The sequence below is a fragment of the Sciurus carolinensis genome, chromosome 4, assembly GCF_902686445.1.
Source record: "Sciurus carolinensis chromosome 4, mSciCar1.2, whole genome shotgun sequence".
Classification (NCBI taxonomy): domain Eukaryota; kingdom Metazoa; phylum Chordata; class Mammalia; order Rodentia; family Sciuridae; genus Sciurus; species Sciurus carolinensis.
This window is the reverse complement of record NC_062216.1, coordinates 152,876,577-152,889,563: the sequence shown is the minus strand read 5'-3', so window position 1 is coordinate 152,889,563 and position 12,987 is coordinate 152,876,577. Positions and strand designations below refer to the sequence as shown.

Genomic DNA, 12,987 nt, shown 5'->3' with positions numbered 1-12,987 from the left:
GATCCTTTGCACAGTAGTTACTTGGATAACTGAAGCAAGAGTTTTGGTTTTGTTTGGGGACGGCGGAGAGATGAAGAGGCTGAAATACTCGGAGAATTTCTTCCGCAGTCCCTGTGGGGGCCACCGCCTGGCTTTCTCGCCCGCGAGGGGTCTCCTCGCGCCCCCGGCGGTTCCAGCAGTGAGGCGTGGGTGGAAAGCCAGGCCCCCCGGCTCGGGGCGCGGGATTCTGGGGTACCCCGCCCCGCAGGCCCCGCCCCCGCCTCGCCGCCCCGCCCCCGCCGCCGCCGCCGCCGGCAGGGGTCGCGCTGCCCCCGGCGAGCAGCCCAGGCGGGGGTGGGGGAAGCTCCCGCGGCCGGCCGCCTTTCTCCGCCGCTGCCGCTGGTTGGATCGTTTCAATAAAAGTCTTTTTTCTCGCTCGCTCGCTCGCTCGCTCTCCTCCGGGGAACAGGCGGAGGCGTCAATCCGCAGCCGCCGAGGGAGAAAGCGACGCACACGTAGCGAGCGAAAGCGGCCGCCCGCGTTCTCTTCAGCTCCCAGCCGTCCAGCCCCACAGCCGAGGAGAAGAAGGAGCCCGCGCCCGGCCGGGCAGCCTCAGCCAGGCGTCGCGCCTCCCGCCCGCTCGGCTCTCGCTGCGGCTTCTCGGCAGGGATTAGTGGGCCGGCCGCGCGGCTCGGCAGCCGGGGAGCCATGTTGACCGGGGGGCTTGGCGACGCGTGAGGCACCCGCGGGCCCTCCTGGAGCTCCGCGCCCTCTGCCAGAGCCGGAAGGCGGCGGCGGAGGCCTGCACCGCGGAGGCGCCTCGGGGCTGCCGACCGCTGGGACCCGGACCTGCATCCGGTCGCCGCGGACGTCGGCGGAGCCGCTTTCCCTTCGCGCCTCGCCTCGGGACGCGGTCCTGCACTTGCTGGTGAGTTGGCGGTGCTGTCCCTGCTGCCCGGGGCCGAGAGGGTGCGTGGGAAGGAGGGGCGGGCGGGGGCGCCGGGGGCTCAGGCCCGGCCGGGAAGTTGAGGGCGGCGGCGCGGCGCGGCGCGGGGGGCTCGCGCGTGCCTGTCACCCGTCGGGTCGGGCGCGGACCTCGGGTCGCCCGGGCATTTCCGGGGTGGGGTAGGGTGTGGGTGGGTGTCTGTCCCGCTCCTTCCCGGGAGGCGCCTCTGGCCGCCCTCTCCGTTGCTGACTGTGGCTTTGGTCTCCAGGGGAGGCCGGTCTCCCTGCGAGGCGGAGGAGGGGAAGAGGCGGAAAGTCCCCTGAGACACAAAGGTCCCCTCGGCGGGGGTGGGGCTGGCGGCGCGGGCGGCGCTGCTCCGCCGCCCCCGGGCGGGGAGGGAAGGGGCGCGGGTCCGCAGGAGGTGGGCGAGGAGGCGGTGGCCGCGACGCTTCCAGCTCCTTGGAGACGCGGAGGCTGTGCGCGGGTGGGAGCGCGGAGGAGGAGGAGGAGCCCTCGCGTGGGGAGCGGGCCGAGACAAAGATCAGGGCAGCCTCCTGCTGGCGGGTCACACCCCTGAGTGTTGGTCAAGAGCGGAGGTGGAGGGAATGTGGGAAACCCAAAGAACCAGTGGAGGGGTGCGAAGTGTTGGGGTGCAGTCGTTTTCGTCGGCGTTTTTGTACCCAATTCTTTTGCTCCCCAACTCAGCTGGATAGCTCCAGGTTCACTCCCTCCCGTCACCCCCACACTGCCACATTGACTCTTCTGTGGTTTCCCTTTCTCCTCCCCCCCACTTTTCACCCACTCCTTTTTTGGGTAAGCAGTATTTTGCCTTTAGCTTGGGGAACGTTTGCTAATGACAGGATGCCTGAGCTTGTTCTGACCCTGAACTGCCTTGAACTCCTCTCTTCCTCCCACCCTTTCCTTTCTGGGACCTAGAGTGTCACATGGCCATTAACAATTAGCTTTTCTTCTGTAAAAATGGCAAAAACATTTAGTTGAAATACGTGGCGCCTCTCTTCTATGTTAATATGTCCACCGAAGACATGTCGTTGGTTATGTTTTCATCGCCTCTTAGCCTGTGTCTTAATTTTCTAGGCAGAAGTAGCAGATTTTGTTTTGAGCCTTGGCTATTTCTAGGCTCAGCAAAGTGTAGTCAACCGGACCTTCGGTCACTTATCAGGAAATGCTTGACTTAAAGATGGATAATTCTCTCTCCAAACTTTATTTTTTTTTGGGGGGGTGGGGGTGGGGGGAGAGTCTGTTGAAGGATTTCTTTAAAAAAGGGTTGGTGCAAAATGATCAGAGTAACAAATCCCAGTTACTGTGTTTTAGACCGACTTTGTTAACACATTGGACAGAAGAAAATGAATGGGATTTTATGACTTCTGATCCCCTAGTTGATCTAAAATCTTCCTTGAAGCTAAAAATAAGGCTGAAAACTAAATTTTCAGAAAAAATAATTGCTAGTGGTAATATCATTGGTTTTGTTTTGAATCTGAGGAGTTTACTTAACGTTGGGATGTTGCTTTGTTAATGAAGTCATTTCAGTCTTTGTAATTCTAGCATCTGCATACTTGCATCAACAATGGGTTGGAACAAAAGAAGAAATGTGACTATATTTAAGATATATACTATTTTTTTTTTAACGTTATGAGAATTTAGGAATGTAAAGGGTGTTATCCTTTTATCTGGCAAACCATCTTAAAGGCCAGAAGCACTAACAGTTTGAATGCTGTGCTTCAAAAATTAGTCTTTGAATTTGAAATTATTTGGCTTTAAAATTATTAAATTTAAAAATTAAAATTAAAAATTAATTAAAATTATTAAAATTATCATTGACACATGAATGGAAAGATTATCAAAGTAAAGCCTGTTTAATGTAGGAACATTGACATTGGTATCACTGTAAGAAGAGTCAGATCTTGTTGCTTACTGCCAGGGAAGTATAAAAATTAAGAGATTTTAGTTCAGGGACCTGTCTCTGAATTATGGGACTCACTATCCCACCCTGACCTATCTATGTTGGAGATGTTTGTGAAATTAACTACTCATATTCATAATCATGAATGATTTTTTTTTTACAACACATCAAAAGGCCATACTAAGGATCCACTAATTTTTTTCTTTCTTTTTTTACTTGATGTTTGTTAGTGCTTGGTTAGATAATCAAAATTTACATCACTGGAAGGAAATATACCAAAAAGACAAGAAAGGTTTCTGCATGGTAGAGTTTATTGGCCATTAATTTTTTTCTCTGTATTTTTACAAATTTTCACGTTACTTTTATAATTAGAAAAAAAGTAAATGTAAAATTAAAGTCTTGTAAATGTCTTAATTTGCCTGTGACTAAAATAAGCTTTTGTAAAGTGTGTAATTTACTCTCATCCTTGGTTCAGGCCCAACAAAGTAACTTTCAGTGGTAGATATTTAAAATAGTGTAAACTCTCATGTTCTGTTTACCAGAAGGACAAAAGAAAGAGATGCTTAGTAAGGAAAGATGAAACTAGAATAATTGATTCAATGTTTGTGATACCTCTGTATACCTAATTTTTTTCTAATAAGTCATTAGTTTCATAAAATACAGAAAATATAATTTCTTTTTACTCTGAAGCACAGGATAGCTGTGTTGACTAAGCAGATTTTTATGTATGTCTGTTGATACATTTAATTTTCAGATACTGGTTTAGTCCTACAGTTTTGGTGGCAAGAGCTGACATAAAATGTTTTTTATTTGATTTGCTTTGTCAAGGCTTGTTTTTTTCGCCTATTTTTAGTAATAATATTTTCCTTCATTCCCTTCATTGATGAAGTAGTACTAACTGAAAAGCAGTGCAAATATTTTATTGTGAACAGTAGAAGCTATAATGGCAACTGAGGAAGTGATTCAAAAGTGAACATAATGATGTCCCTTAATATTAAAGTACCTGTGAACACTAGTTTTTGCCCATTTTCTTTGTTATTGTCTATTAATGCTGAATATTTATGTTACATTTTAAACATTTATTGCTATTTTCCTTGTCTTTATAGAATTATAGCATCATGTCCTGGCATTCTTCTACATAGCTTTTATACTTCCAGGGTGATAATTACTTAATGAATTTGTTGCTTCATTGGGGAAAAAGCTATTAAATGTTAAATCCAACTTATAAAAATATTCTCTAGGGTTTTTTGAAAAATATTTTATAAATTCTCCTTTTCTACATGGAAAGGAAAAATAATTTTAGGTTCTTTTGAATTTTAAGTAATTTCAGCTTGTACTTTTAAATAGGAAATAGTTATTTAGAATACATGTTATAAAGACAATGATGGCATTTTGCATTTTAAACGCTGAAGATAAGCCACAAGTTTATGGTATTTAAAATGTACTTTACATAGCATTTGTGAAGTAAAAAACTCTATACCAGAAAACTTGGTACAGTTCACTAGTGTTCACTCTGTAATGTTGCCATTTTCTTTGAACTAATGGAGAGAAGATGGGATTAGACTTAACTTTTAAGAATTCTTATTGTCATTGGTGGCTTCTTTGTCATTATTTTGCTCACAGTATAGTTCGTTGGTGTTTACTTTTGATGTCTGTGAAATATTGACCTGAAAAGAATTGCCAAGGGCCAGAAAAATGTATTGAGTGTAGCTTTCTGTTCCTACCCTATTTTCTCTCCCTGTTGGCCAACTTGGAAAATCAATAGACATCTACCAGTAAATCTAATAATGTTGTTATTGTATTCTGCAGAAACTTATGGTAGTGGGTTCTGTATTTGAGGAAGTAGATTTGTAAATCCATGGAATATTGGGATGACATGAAAATTAACTTGCTTTCCAAAGTCTCCTTTTAAAAATACATTTTAAAATATAATCTAACTTAGTCTACTCAAGCTGCCATAACAGGATGCCATACAGTGGGTGACTTAAAAAACAAACATATTTTCTCACAGATCTGGAGTTCAGAAGTTTGATATGAGGGTGCCAGCTTAGAATTCTAGTGAGGGCCTACTTTCTGCTTTGTAGAGCGCTACCTTCCCAATGTGTGGTCTCCTGAACTTTCCTCTGGTGCCTGCAAGTGGAGGGGAGGAATGAGAGAGAGGGAGAGCTGTTTTTCTCTTCCTCCTATAATGGCTCAAATCTTGTTATGAGTGCCCACCTGCAGGACCTAATCTAAACCTAATTACTTCCCAGAGGCCCATATCCATAACTATCACCCTGGGAGATTAGAACCTCAACATAGAAATTTGGGGGTCACTTGAACATTCAGTGCATAACATGAACTCTGTGAAAGAAATTAACATTAATGATATCCTCTGCTAGGTACTATATTGTTGTGTTAATTATTCACAGACAGTCCATCATATAGGTTTTATACCTGTTTTCAGATGATGAAATAAAAGACCTAAGGTTAAATAATTGTCTCCAGGGTCCTACCACTGTAATGATCCTGAGATCCCATTTTAGCATTCAGACCATTACGCTTCAGTGCCTTCACTGGGATGGAATGCTGAAAAATTGGTTCAGTGTTAATGTTTGTTCTTTATTAACAGTGGTAAATTGGAAAATCCACTCAAAATTAGATTTAAACTTAATTAAGTAGTTTTACTACTTAAAAAATGGAACCATATAAAATGTATAGCATAGAACATGTTTATTACTTAGTGAATCCAAATCAGGTGCTAAAAAGATATTTAAAATATTTGTGTACTTAATTAGTCATGAATTTATCAGTTCTTTATGCATAAAATGAATATGAATGTTAGCAACCAAAAAAATACTTGGCATTGTAACTTAAGTATTTTTACTTTGTTTTTGTTTATATTTTGATTTAAAACAATTTTTTTTAGATGTTGATGGACCTTATTTTATTCATTTATTTATATGTGGTGCTGAGAATTGAACCCAGTGCCTCACACATGCTAGACAAGTGCTCTACCACTGAGCCAGAACATCAGCCCTATATTTTACTTATATGTTTACTTATATATATTTTTTTTATTTTATATGTGTTAAAGTTAGCTTTTAGTATTTGAGTATGTGCCACCAAAGGAAAGGCAATCCAGATACATATGCTACATAGGTTGCTCCACTAGTGGTAACAATTTTTCCTTAAGGAAAGATAAATTCTTTAAGGAAAGGCAGATAAATTTTATATATATACACACGAGCACCTGTTGGCTTTTAGTATTGGTATTGCTTATTCTTATTTTGAACTTACGTTTGTATTTGTATGTGACTGTATACATTAAATTGAAATGAGACCAGATTATTCACTTTTCGTCATCACTTTTTTTATTGAAAACTGATCCTTGTGACATAAAAATAGCAAATTAGTATTGTTAATATATATCTTATCTCTTGCTCAAATTTAAAGACCAGAAAATGTTATTTCCTGAAGATGGTTCATTAAAGTGAAAAAGAGTGAAAAGAAACTTGCTTTCTTTTGGTGCCGTAAACATTAATTTAATATAAAAATGTTTTGCCTACTTTTTAATAACATTGTTTCTTTTTATAGGTAGTGTAAATACTTTCAAGAATTTTCTAAATTTTGTTTGTATGTTTGTAAAATATAGGAAAATGATCCAAAGATAATTATTTTTTTACTATATTCTAGGTTAGTTATTAACTTTATCTTTTCCATGTCATATATTTAGTCCATCTATATTTTCAACTGATGGACTTTTATTGTTTTTAGTATGTGTTAATGTTTAATAATATAAAAGTTGATAAAAGTTAATAAACTTGTGAGAAATTACCAATTTTAACAACATTGAAGCTCTTATTATTCCAAATTGAGACATCCTCTTTAAGTTAATATGTATTACTAAAGAAAAGGATCAGAGGAGAATGGAAATGTGTACTGCACCTACCTCCTACCATTCAGAGATGGAGAGATATGTTGATATTACAATGCTGTGACATTTCCTTGGAGAGAAATTCTCATTTTTGAGTCCAAATGTCCTTTACAGGATTCTCCCTCTTTTGGCTGACATTGTGCTCCAGAGGGACTATGGTTTTTCCTGCAGTCTCCCCATATTACATATTGTTTAATACTGGGATTAGGAGAAACAACATTGAATTAGTACATTAGGGACAGAGTAGTCATAGCCTAGAAGCAGTCATAAGTAAATATTTATTTTTGGTACCAGGGATTAAACCCAGGTGCACTTAACCCTTAGCCACATCCCCATCCCTTTTTAATATTTTATTTAGAGAAAGGATTTCGCTAAGTTTCTAAGGCTGGCTTTGAACTCATAGTCCTCCTGCCTCAGCCTCCACGCTGCTGGGATTGTATGGGTGCACCACTGTGTCTAACTCAAGCGTAAATTTGATATAGTAGAAAATTAAAAGCCAACAAAGGTGAGCTATACAATGTTAGTGATAGTTGAGTGAGAGTAATCTAGAAACAGTTTAAATTTAGGCCAGTTTGGGCAGTAATTTGGCATTATTGAGACTTGTTAATTACATATGATCTGTACTAACTTGTTAAGTGAAAATAGGAAAGGGATGTAGACCTCAAAGATTATTGTCTTTTAAACAGATTGAAATATAGCATTCCAGTATCTATTATATGTAAAGAAAATGCTTGTTTGTAGGTTAACCATTGGTCAATATCAGTAGTAAAATTTGGTTTAAATGAGAAAATTTTATCTTTAATAAAATTCAGGTGTTTTTGCAGTACAAGACTTAAATACACTTAATAAAGTACAGAATTGTACTCAAAGGATTGAATGGTACGTTTAATGTTATTTCTACTACTCTGATAGTTTATGTATATAGTTTACTAGAACATTGTTTTCCAATAGACATACTGTACTTAATTCAAAACTATGGTTTACATTTAAAATGAGACTTATTAAAAATTGAGTTTTAAATTTTACCTTTGCCTTAGTAGATATGTTAATAGACTTATTTTAGAAATCAGAGATTATGACTTGGTAAGAGTGTTTTTGTTAGCTTTTTTATTGTTTTGACCAAAAGACCTGACAAGAATAATTAGAGGAGGAAAAATTTACTTGGGGGATCACAGTTGCAGAGGTCTCAGACCCTATATGGCTGACTCCTTTCTTCTGGGTTGGAGGTGAGGCAGAACATCATGGTGGAAGTGTGTGGCAGAGGAAAGTAGCTCAGAACATCATACCAAGAAGCAGAGAGAGATGTCTGCTAACCAAGGACAGCATATGTACCCCAAAGGCCTGTCCCCAGTGACCTTGTTCAGCTATATCCTTACTGCCTAGTAGTTACTACCTAGTTAACCCCTATCAGCAGGTTAATGTAGGTTAAGACTGTCCCAACCCAATTATTTTGCCTCTAAACTTTCATGCTTTGTCTCACACTTGAGTTTTTAGGTGATACCTGATATATAAACTATAACAACACATTTGAAATGTGACTTTTAAAAATGAATTTTCATGGTTTATGAGATTTGGTGCTTTTTAAAATTCTTCAACTTTTTATATGGTCATAATACATGGATTGTTTTTATAATAAATTTTTGAAATCATGATTTACTTACCTACATTTATCTTTTCAGAAAGAGTGAAATCAGCATTGTATTTTATAATAATTTTTGTGTATTTTGTAATAATTTTTGCTGACCCTTCCCCCCTTTTCAATATATATTATTATTATTTAAACTTCCTTTTCCCTCTGATTTCCACCTTCACCCCCCAGGAAGCTATAAAATGATTGAAACATTTATGTTAGGTATCATTTTTTTTTTTTTGGTAAAAATCTACAACTCAAGTTCCTATTTAATAAAGTCTACAATTGGTCATATGTCTTCATTTTTTATATCATAAAGACTGCTTCGGCAGTAACATGACCATGGAATTATGAGTTAATTACTTAAACTCTTTAAGGGTCAGACTGGGAAAGAACCGAGAACCTATTTGATAGTGCTCTGGGAATTTGAAATAATGCATGTAAAGCAATTTGCAAAGTGTATTGCACCTAGTGAGCACTCACAGCAGTTATTTTTGTTATTCTTCATATAATGAGGAAAAAATATTGGTAATGGTAGTTTAGGTTGACGAATGTTTAAATCAGTGATTCACAAGGACTCTTAATCAGATCATCGCTTTTGACTTTTTAAACTATTCATACCTCCTGGATTTTCAAATAGGCCTCTTCATTCACACCCAATTTGAGAAATCACTCCTGTAGTGAACTGGTATTACTAATAGATATATGGTAATCCTTCATGTATATTGGGGGAAAAGGTGGGATTGGGGACAAATAATCTAGAATATTCATTGTCTTTTCTTTCTTTATTTTTGGTGGTGCTAGGGATTTAACCCAGGGCTTTATGTATTTTAGACAAGTATGCTTTCACTGAGCTATACCCCTGACTCCCTCATTCTTGTTTTCTTAACTATTAGCCATTAGGGATAAAGAGGCCTTACTCTTTAAGTAGGTACATTGATAAAGCTTTTTCTTAGGGCAAACGAAATTTTTCTCTTAACCATTTGCCCATGTTCTGTTTCCCTTCTTTAGGTCTGTGAGTCTACCATTGTTTGACATCTCAATAGTCTAGAGAATATTCATTCTGTTAATGACTCTAATGTATATCTCTCAGGTTTTTAAAAATCAAAGCAAAATAACTGGTCATGAAACTTACCTATCAAAAGAATAAACTGATGTTACATTTTATTCTTTGTCTAAAAACCTGCCTGGATGTTTACTATTCATTATCTTATATTATCATTTATGATTTTTTGCTCTTCTAAGTCAGTGAGTGGCCCTACCCTGAAATTCAAAATTGTGATTAAAAACAACAATAACAAAAGTTAAAAGGGTATGTGTGTGTGTGGGTGTGTCTGTCTGTGTAATTTCAAGCTCTGTCACAGAACAACTGAATCAGTCTCTGGGTTTGGGTTTCTTAATGTTGTGTGCAATTCTTAATGGGTTCTAGAGTTTTAGAAAAACTGTTCTTAGGATTTAGTGCAGTGTTAAGGAAGGATCCATTCAAATAAATTAAATTTAAAGTAAAGGCAAAGCAATTTAAACTTTCCTTCATTCCACATTACCATCTTATTTTTTCCTCCCTTTTTAATTCTACTTTGAACTTTCTAATTTTATGAGGTATTTTTTTCGGTGGGGAACTTATATATAAAAGTCTTCTGTTCCATTTATTTTATTCATTTTTATCCTTTTAGTGGATGGTTTTGTCATAGTCTTTTAGTTTCTTATCAGTACTTAAACTGTTTTCTGTCTGCCTCTGTTATGTTTTGAAAGTTATTTTAAAAATATATAGCAATGTGGAAATTAGCGGATCTAAATTCCTCAATGCAGTTATTATCATTAAATATTTCCTTGTTTAAGATGCTTTTTATGATTTAATATAAGAATTTTTTTAAAAGTACCAAATAATTCTTTTGGCTATCATTTTAGTTTTTTTTTTTTTGTCAGTTCATCAAAAGTTTGTTGCATAGCATTTGATATAAATTATTATTTTCATATTTTGCTATTTTAAATTGTTCTATGACAATTTTAGTATGTGACACCTCTCTCCCTGTCTTTCCACTTTGACATTTCCTTAGGGTAGACACCCAGAAGTGCCATTTTCAATTCAAAGTCTGTGAACCTTTTTCTTGGATTGCCTGCTGTCCCGATATCACTAGTAATACACCACATGTATTTTTAGTGTTACAACATTTAAAATTCTTGGTTTTGATAATTGGTTTGTAGAAAGATGTCATAACTTGTATTTGAATTTCTTTGGTTCTATCACCTTTGTATTTTCCTTCCAAATTGCTAAGGAGACTATTACCATTCTTTGGATCCTTACACTTCTTTTCAAAAAAATTATTGAATGATGTTTTCTTTGTTTTATATCAAATAGTTATGTAAAATTTTATTAAAAATCATAATTTTGTTGATTTGTCTGTTTACATACTACTTTCAGGTTTTTAAAAAATTATTTGTGCCTTATAATATGTATTATTACCTGATATGGCAATACACTCAGTTTTTTCCACCAGTAGTTTTGAAATCCTTATTTATGTGTTTATTCTACTTTTATAAGTGGAGTGCAAAAAAACGTAGACTTAAGATGATAAAGTTATGGAAGGAAAATTGCAGTTGGCTCTTTCATCTGTCTCATATTTTATCTTCAAAACTACCTCTGTACTATAAAACTTGAACCTTAGATATGTCAGCATATCTGTAGGAGTTGCATCAGGAATTGGAATAGATTTGCTTTTAACCATTGTTCAGATTGTACCAGTTAGAGCATCTCAATAAGAGATTAGGTAGCTTATCAGAGATTTTATCAGTTTGTGTTACCATTAAAGATGAACTTGTGGTTATGAAGAAAGGAGGAAATGGCATTTTGCCTAAGATAATAGGTACATTTCTTAGAGGAGGTAATGCTAAAGCTTTGTGAGTAGACAAGCACTTCCTAGGATGTAAAAGCTGTAAAAAGGGGATATGAAAAAAGATTTTACGTTTCTTTTAATATATTGTTATTCTCCATCTGCCTAATGAATAGTTCCACGTGGTATGTGTAAAGAAATAAAGGTTGTTTGTGTAGGTAGTGGCAGGAGATGAGGTCAGAGAAGGAGATATCCCAATTAAGGAGTTTGGATTTTTATTAATCTAAAGAATTGAGCTACATATTGAATATTTTTTAGGCAGAATATCATTTTTCTAAAATGAATGGTTTGGGAAAGCTTTGTGCATAATTGCAAATGAGCTATTCCTGAAATTTGAATGGATGGACTTTTGTGATATATTTACATTTCAGAAGTAGCCTTAAGGGTTGCTTCCCCACGTTGAGAATGCTAAGAAGAGCACACTCCCCCCCCCCCCTTTTTTTCTAGTTTGGTTCAACTCAGAGAGAGGAAAATTGTCTTAATGTCTCTTAGGAGCTCTTGGAAAAATGTTTTTAATTTGCAAAACCCTTGTCATTTTTATCTCCCAATAAGGAAATGTTTGTATATGTTAGAAATTGTATATGTTAGAATTTGTTGGGGGAAATCAGAAATATAAATAGGTGATTTACAAAATGTAGAAATGATAAACTGTTATATTTAATTATGTCAGCACATTTTATAATCAAGAATACAAATATTAATTATACCTTTAGAAAGGACTTTGCAGTTCCTTTAACTTTACATCCCTGCTAATATATGTGGTCATACAACACTATCCATTTAAATAGTTAGGTACAGGTTCTATGAATAGGCTAATTTTAGCAACTGTAGTGCAGCTCAGTACATTAACAACTGAGTTTGACTTGAAATATCTCTGTTGTACTAAAATTTACAAAGAATTTTTTGGTACATAATACTCCTTGAGTCAGAGCTACGTTGTCTCATAGTGTTTACTCTTCAGAAATGAATTTTTTCCCTTTTTAGTATTTGAACTCTTCAGATTCTTCCACTTTGGTAGGCATTTTAAGTTCTTTTAAAAAGTTAACCATGCTGGCACAGTGGTGCACACCTGTAATCCCAGTGGCTCAGGAGGCTGAGGCAGGAGGATTGTTGAGTTCAAAGCCAGCTTCAGAAAAAGTGAGGTGCTGAGCAGCTCAATGAGACCCTGTCTCTAAATAAAATACAAAAAAATTAAACCTAAGTTTTAAAAATAAAAATATATTTTAAAATCAATAAAAAAGTACATACAGAAAAGTCTTCTTTCCTCTTTTGCTCTCATTACTTTTATTATCCTATGTCTTTCCTGTTTTTCTTTTTTTTTTGCAAATATAAACAAATGTATATTTTATTTTGGAGCTTTTTCCATAACTAGACAAAGATTTTTATCTTTAAAGATCTGTATAGTATTATGTGGATGTAGCATGGTTTAGTCACTTGATCCTATGTAAACACTTTAGTTGTTTCCTATATTTTGCCTCTACAGTGCCAAATGAATATGAAACAAACTATGTATATGTGTGTGTGTGTGTATTTTTTTTTCTACTTGTACAAGTGAATGTGTGGTTTTGATTTTGAGAACAAGGGTCACTAGGTCATGAATTTCCTTGCTCTGTTAATTTGAAAGGACCTAGAAGCAGTGATTTAGTAGCATTAAGCTTACCTAGTACTCAGATCTTAGTTTCTGATGCCATTTTCCTATAAAAG

The 12,987-nt window shown here is 37.3% G+C and overlaps 1 protein-coding gene across 3 annotated transcripts in view; it reads left to right on the top strand.

Moving 5' to 3' along the window:
- Nucleotides 1-295: 295 nt before the first annotated feature.
- The window catches only part of Cdk17 (cyclin dependent kinase 17), a 100,860-nt gene continuing 88,168 nt past the window's right edge, over nt 296-12,987 (top strand). For all 3 annotated transcript variants that reach the window (XM_047548906.1, XM_047548908.1, XM_047548907.1), the window contains exon 1: nt 296-907. The gene's annotated coding sequence lies outside the window, so the exon portion shown is untranslated. The remainder of the gene's footprint in view (nt 908-12,987) is intronic.